The sequence below is a fragment of the Mustelus asterias genome, chromosome 2 (genome assembly GCF_964213995.1).
Source record: "Mustelus asterias chromosome 2, sMusAst1.hap1.1, whole genome shotgun sequence".
NCBI lineage: Eukaryota > Metazoa > Chordata > Chondrichthyes > Carcharhiniformes > Triakidae > Mustelus > Mustelus asterias.
The window spans coordinates 65,469,464-65,477,555 of NC_135802.1; positions in this window are offsets into that span (position 1 = coordinate 65,469,464).

Consider the following 8,092-nt stretch of genomic DNA (forward strand, 5'->3'; position numbering starts at 1 on the left):
CAACGTGTTTCATGCTGGATGGCCATGTAAGTTCCATATTCTGAAACCATTTTGTTGGTCTGCTGTTAATGGAGCTAGATGATGACAAATCATCACCAACTTCCAAACTTCCTTACCCCCACACCCCCAACCCCGGCCTTCGATTCCTGCCTCCCTCCTCTCCACTCCCTGTTGGCCTAGTGCCAAAGACCTACCACCCCAACAAATAGCTGGCCTCTCTGTTTGGCTTCTTGTGTTCAGAAAACAGAGACAGAAAATGTTGCAAAACCTGTTAGCCCATGTTTCCCCCGCCCAACCCTCTTCCGGCTTCTGAGTTAACAAAGGACAATAATTCTGTTTCTTTCTCTGCAGCTTTTACCTAATGTGTTGAGTGCTTGCAACAATTTTCTGTGTTTATTTATTCTGAGTCCACCAAGGCTTATCAGGAAATGTCAATGTTGATATTGATGAAGCTTAGAAGTTGCTAAATTTAATCATTTATGAAAGAGTAGCAGTAATACTTGATAATAGCAAAACCCGCAAACAAGACTGGTTTGAAACCTCAGTGGAGATGATATCCGACATTGAAACAAAAAGCAAAGCTGATCAATTCACAACATAAATCCAATAGTTAGAACATTGCATGACATTGCAAGGGTGGCAAGGTGGCACAGTGGTTAGCACTGCTGCCTGACAGCGCCAAGGACCTAGGTTCGATTCTGACTGTGTGGAGTTTGCCCATTCTCCCGTGTCTGTGTGGGTTTCCTCCAGGTGCTCCGGTTTCCTCCCACAGTTCAAAAATGTACAGGTTAGGTGGATTGATCATACTAAATTGCCCCTTAGTGTCCCAAGATGTATAGGTTAAGGGGATTAGTGGGGTAAATACGTAGGGTTATAGTGATAGTGCCTGCTTAAGATGCTCTGTAAGAGAGTCAGTGCAGACTTGATGGAACGAAGGGTCTCTTTCTACGCTGTAGGTATTCTATGATTCTACTGGAAAGTAGCCAAGACAACCATGCAAAGGAGAGATGCTTAAACACTCGATCAACCTACATCAAGAAATCCACGTTGTATATGACAATGAAAATCTATGACATATGAACATGAGGATCAAGAAGGCACTTGGTACCATCACTAATGTTGCCCTCCTGAAATCATCAACAGAAGCAGATAAATTGAATGGATTGAACTGTAAGCTGCACTCCTGTGAGACAAGCATTTTTCCTGTAGCTTCCTATCATTCCTAAATTCGAATAAGAACTTTTATCACTTGAATTTGAGTCTGCTCAGCAAGCAGAAAGGCATTTGGCCTGGATGGAATTGTAGTCAAACTACTTAAGCATCGAACGTCTCATCTACTGCCACACTTTCATGATCTTTCCCTTCTCTGTTGACAGGTTAGATCTGATCCACATGATGCAAAAAATCATCACATTATACAAAAACAAAGACAAAAAAGGAGATTGCAACATGAAAGTATTCCATTGTTTAGCAACATGACCTTTACTGGGGTCATGATTAAAAGACTCCATCTACTTGCAGACCAAGACCAAGTATCCAGAAGTGCTTTTCATGCTGACAGACCTACAGTGGACATGATCTTCCCCATGCAGCAGCAACAATAGAAGTATAGGGGACAGGATATACTTTATTTTACTTTCATAGGTCTTACTAAAGCATTTGACACTATCAGCAGGGCAGGACCGTACAAAATTTAGGGGGAAATTGGAATTCCAGCAAAGCTCCTCAGTCTCATCCAATCTTCCCTGGCAACATGCACTGAAATGAACAGTTTGATGGCCCCACTTTGGAGTGAAGATTGGAGTGGAACAGGGCTATGTCCCAGACCCCACTCTGTTTTATATCTCCTTTTCCATACTCCCAATCTTTGCTTTCCCTGCAGATATGGAAAGAGTTTACCTGCACACTAGGTCAGAGGTAAGTTCTACAGCTATCCAGACTGAAAGCAAAGACAAAAGTATGGCACATCTTCATCCGGGAGCTCCTCTATGCTGATGATGATGCACTAGTCACTCTGTTGTGATCCCAGCTGATGTTAATACTAGACAAGTCAGGTCCCAGAATGAAACCTGGTTAGATAGATCCTAACATTATTTTATTTTCCAAACCATGTTGGTCAGTTACTGAACATATTCACAAGAGTCTGCCAGTATACTTTAACACAGAGAATAAAATGTTTACTAAACAAAAAAGAAATGAACTATATTGCACTAGACAAAAAGATTGCAAAGATTTCAATACAGATGCCGGAAAGAAATTCAAACTCACATTATTTATTTTATCCCAGCAATCCTTACAGACACAAAACCCAGTGAAGATTTACCAATGTCTCAACACAAAGGTTTCTTTCTTGGGTTAGCTCAATTTTAAACAGTTTTCTTCCAGTGACCATCTGAGCATTCACTAGATGCTCAGGTTGGTTTCCTTGGAGTAGAAAAGGTTGAGAGGGGACCTGAGTAAGAAGTACCAAATTATGAGGGATATAGATAGGGTCGATAGGAAGAAAATTTTCCCCTTAGTAGAGGGGTCAATAGCCAGGGGCATTGATTTAAGGTAAGGGTTTGGAGACTTAGAGGGAATTTGAGGAAAATCTTTTTCACCCAAAGGGTGCCTGAAAGCATGGTAGAGACGGGAACCCTCACAACATTGAAGAAGCATTTAGATGAACACTTGAAACACCATAACCTGTGTTTCAAGTACAGACCAAGTGCTGAAAAATGAGATTAGAATAGATCGGTGCTTGATGGCTGGCTCAGACATGATTGGCCAGAGGGCCTCTTTCTGCGCTGTAAAACTCTATGACCTTTCATCTGGTATCGCTTCCAAAAACCATAATCTAAACTCACTGTTACTTCAACTTCAGAGCAAACATGAGTTCTCTAACTGTATTTCTTCAGCAGGCTTACAGAATTTCTTATTAGTGAGACTAGACCTTCTATTTGCACTCTCTGGTATACATACATTAAATGGCCAGCTTTCTGTGGCTCTCTGGATCTCTGTCTCTCTGGATCTCTGTCACTAAACAACAGCACAAATGTTAGTACTAAGTGTTTTTTTAACCTTTATTAAACTACTAACCCCTTGGTGACCTATCTCTTCACTTGTAAAACCTCAGTACAAATACATGCATAAAAACATTCAAGTGGGGCAAGCAAAGAGGAATGTGGTAGTGACAGGGGACAGTAACGTCATGTGGATAGTTACTGTTCTCTGCAGTTGAGGGCGTGAGTCCAAGTGGCTATATTGTCTGCCCGGTGCCAGGGTTCAGGAAGTCTGCTCTGAGCTGGAGAGGAGCTTGTAGTGGGAGAGGATGAATCCAGCAACTGTGGTCCATGTACCAACTACATAGATCGGTCTAGGAAAATGTTCTATATAGGGAATATGAATAGCTAGGTGCTAAAGTAAAAGCAGACTCTCTAAGTTATAACGTGACCCACGAGCAAATTGGAATAGGGTAAATAAACTGAGAGAAATGAATGTGTGACTCAATGTTTGGACTGTGAGAAATGGGTTTTGATTCTTGGGCAGTAGCACCAGTACTGGGGCAAGATGCACCTGTACCGTTGGGACAGTCTATGTCTGAAATGTGCTGGGCCCAGAGTTCTGGGCAGTAAAGAGAGATTTAAACTAAATAGTGGGGGAGAAGTGATCATGTGAGAGAAGATGTAGTAAAGTCAAGGGAAACAACAAAGTAATGGAGCAGGACAGCATTTTGGATAATGAGCTCCAGAGTGCGACAGGAAGGGACACAACATACTTTCATAAGAGTACATCAGCAGATGAAGCTGAAAGTGATTTAAAAATGAGTTTAAGGCCCTATATCTGAATGCATGTAGCAAAAGGGATGAATTGTTACCACATAGAGTGATAAATATGTATGACCTGATAGAATCCTACAAAACCCTATAGTGCAGAAGAAGGCCATTTGGCCCATCGAGTCTGCATTGACCACAATTTCACCCAGGCCCCATCCCCATAACCCCATGCATTTACACTAAGGGGAAATTTAGCATGGCCAATCCTCCTAACCCGCACATCTTTGGACTGCAGGAAGAAACCGGAGCAACAGGAGGAAACCCACGCAGACACAGGGAGAATGTGCAAACTCCACACAGACAGTCACCCAAGCCAGGAATCGAAGCAGGGTCCCTGGCACTGTGAGGCAGCAGCGCTAACCACTGTGTCACCGTGCCGCCCCTAAGGTATTACAGAGACTTAGTTGAAAGGTGACCAAGGCTGGGACCTGAATGGTGAAGAATATTTGACGTATTGTAACAGCAGGAAGCCAGGAAAAGGATATGCGGTAGCTCTGCTAATTAAGGCTGCCATTAGTCCAGTACTGAAAGAAGAGCTTAGCTTGAAAGAAAAAGATGCAGAATTAGTTTGGGCAGAGGTGAGAAATAGGAAAGAGATCATTTGTGGGACTAGTTTATATGTCCCTACAGGGATTACACTGGAACAGAACATATAGAAAGAAATAAATGGGGTGTGTAAGAAAGGTATGCAATAATAATGGGTGACTTTAATCTACGTGTAGATTGAGAGAATCAGATTGGTAAAGGTTGCCTGGAAAATGAGTTCATGGAGTGTTTATGGGACAATTTCTTAGTGCAGTATGTTCTAGGGCCAACCAAGGAGCAGGCTATCCTAGACCTGATAATGTGCAATGAGACAGGAATGATCAATAACTTCATGGTAAAAGAGCTTCCAGGTGTCAGCAATCATAACATGGTAGAATTTCATGTTCAGATTGAAAAGGAGTGTTGTGGATCCATGACTACCGATTTAAACATAAATAAAGGTAACTATGAGTACATGAAGGCAGATTTGGTAAAGGTGAACTGGGAAATTAAATTAAAAGGTAGCACAGTATTGTTGCCGCGGCAAACTTTTGAGGAGATATTTAATAACTCTCAGCAAAGATTTATCCCAGTAAGAAAAAAAAGCTCTTTCAGAAGGATGCATCATGTGGCTAAATAAGGAAGGTAAGGATAGCATTAAATTGAAAGAAATGGGGGTTCATGTGGTGCGAGCACTGGAATAGTCATGTTTCCGTGAGCTCTGGGGTTGCTTATTTTTAATTTTTTTTATCCTGATGCACACAGTCGCTTTATTCTGGAGTGTATAAACCATGCTATATCCTTGGAACATTTTTGGGAAAGTATTGATGACAAAATGCCGAGGAGTGTCAGGAAAATCTTTGATAAAAAAGGAGCAGTTGGAGGTACCCGGGGCAGAGCTGAGCCCTCACCCTGGCTTCATGGCTCTGGGCCTTGTGCTCTTGAAGGCATTGCAGTCGGTGACTGCAAAATTATCAAAGTTAGAGATGATAAACTCAGTGTTCTGACACAAAACATTAATCTCACTTGGATGAACAGCAGAATATCGGCAAGAGGCTCAGTGAGGCGAAAGATAAAATTCTTAATGTCGAAAGTCACATACTGCCAGCAGAAAAAGATCCATTTATGCCAACTCTCTGTTTCCTGTTAGCTAGCCAATCTTCAATTCATGCCAATATGCCACCCCCTGAACAATGAGCTTTTATTTTCTATAATAACCTTTGATCTGGCACCTTATCAAATACATTCTGGAAATCTAAGTGCAGCACATCCTTCAGTTCCCCTTTATCCACTGCACATCTGACTTCTTCAAAGAACTCCAATAAACTGGTTAAACAAGATTTCCCTTTCAAAAGCCATGGAGACTCTGTCTCCTTGAATTTTTCCAAGTGCCCTGCTATACATTCTTTAATAATGGCTTCTAACAATTTCCCTATGGCAGATGTTAGACTAACTGATCTGCAGTTTCTGCTTTCTGTCTCCTCCATTTTTCTGGTAAGGTTTTTACAAGTATTTGAAAAGGAAAAGAGTAACTTAAGCTAGTGTTGGTCCTCTGGAGAGTGAGTCTGGGAAATTAATAATGGAAACAAAGAAATAGTGAATATGTTGAAGAGGAATTTTCTGTCTGCCTTCACGGTAGAAGACTTAGAAAACTTCCCAAAGATTTATGAAAATCAAGAGATGATAGGGAGTGAGGAACTTAAAACAACAACTATCAGCCAGGGAAAGGGTACTAGGAAAACTATTAAACCTAAAGGCTCACAAGTCCCCAGAACCAGAAGACCTCCACCTATTGTCTAAAAAAAAGTGATGGCACAGATAGCACATTGGTTGTAATCTTTCAAATTCTTTAGACTCAAGAAAGGTTCCAGCAGATTGGAAAATAGCTAATGTAACACCTTTATTCAAGAAAGGAGGTAGGCAGCAAGCAGGAAACTGTGGGCCAGTTGGCCTAACATATTTCATAGGGAAAGTGCTAGAATCCATTATTAAGGAGGTCATAGCAGGATCCTAAGATAATCACAATTCAATCAGGCAAAGCGTTGTGAAAGGGAAATCATGTTTACAATTAGAGTTTCTTGACAAAGTAACATTCAAAGTGGATAAAGGGGAATTGGTAGATGTGGTGTACTTGGATTTCCAAAAGACAGTTGGTAAGATACCTCATTGAAGTTTACTATACAAGACAAGAACACATGGTGTAGGGGGTAACACATAGCATGGATAAAGGATTGGTTGGCTAACAGAAAGCAGAGAGCAGGGGGTCTTTTTCAGATTGGCAAGCTGTAACTCGTGGAGTGCCACAGGGATCAGTGCTGAGTCCTCAACTATTTAAAATCTATATCAATGACTTGGATGATGGGATGTATGGTAGCTAAGTTTGCCAATGACACCAAGAAGGTAAGTTGTCAAGAGGAGGTAAATTCTGCAAACAGATATAAACAGATTAAGTACGAAGGCAAACATTTGGCAAATGGAGGATAATGTGGGTAACTGAACTTTTTCACTTTGACAAGAACAGAAAAGTGTTATACTATTTCAATGGAGAGAGATTGCAGAACTTGATGGTACAGGGGGATCTGGGTGTCCTAGTACACAAATCTTAAAATTGGCTATGCTAAATTCTCTTCCTCAGTGTACCCAAACAGGCGCCCAAGTGTGGCGACGAGGGGATTTTCACAGTAACTTCATTGCAGTGTTAATGTAAGCCTACTTGTGACTAATAAATAAACTTTACTTTAAGTGTTGGTATGCAGTTATAACAAGTGATTATAGAATAGAATCACAGAATCCCTACAGTGCAAAAGAAGGCTATTTGGCCCATCAGGTCTGCACCAACTGTCCAACAGAGCATCCCAAATGGAATGTTGACATTTATTGTAAGAGGAATAGAGTATAAATGTGGGGAAGGTGTACAGGGCCTTGGGGAGACCACATCTAGAGTAACGTATGCAGTTTTGTGAGTGTGTAAAGAAGTCAACTCGAAACTGCCAACTTCTGCATTTTACATGAGCATGTTGGGCTGCTCATGCAGAATCATTTTGGGAGAAGCAGTTTGCCTGTTAACATAAGCTAACCTCTCAATTGGAACAACATTTCAACTCACTTTTAATTTTAGGACAACATCGCTTCCTAAAAAATTAAGGTGAGAGCACAACAATTGAGAGGATTGAATATAACAAGGGTAATACTGCAGGGAATACGCAGCACTCACATTGTTTTCTTACCTATTAAATGGGAAAGGATTTGCTCAGAGTTTTTTAAAAATATTTTTTAAAAGATACAATTGCTTTAGAAGCAGTTCAGATAAGGTTCAGGGGCAACATGATGGCACAGTGGTCAACGCTGCTGCCTCATGACGCCAGGGACCTGGGTTCAATTCTGGCCTCGAGTCACTGTCTGTGTGGTGTTTGCACATTCTCCTCGTGTCTGTGTGGGTTTCCTCTGGGTGCTCCGGTTTCCTCCCACACTCCAAAGATGTGCGTTAGGTTGATTGGCTATGCTAAATTGCCCCTAGTGTCAGGGGATTAGCAGAGTAAATATGTGGGGTTATGGGAATAGCCCAGGGTAGGCTTGTGGTCAGTGCAGACTCGATGAGTCAAATGGTCTTCTGTACTGTAGAGATTCTATGAGTTCACTGAACTCATTCCTAGGATGAAGGGGTTGTTTTATGAAGAATGCTTGAACAGATTAGACCTATACCCATTGGAGTTTGGCAGAATGAAAGGAATCTTATTGACACATAAAAGATG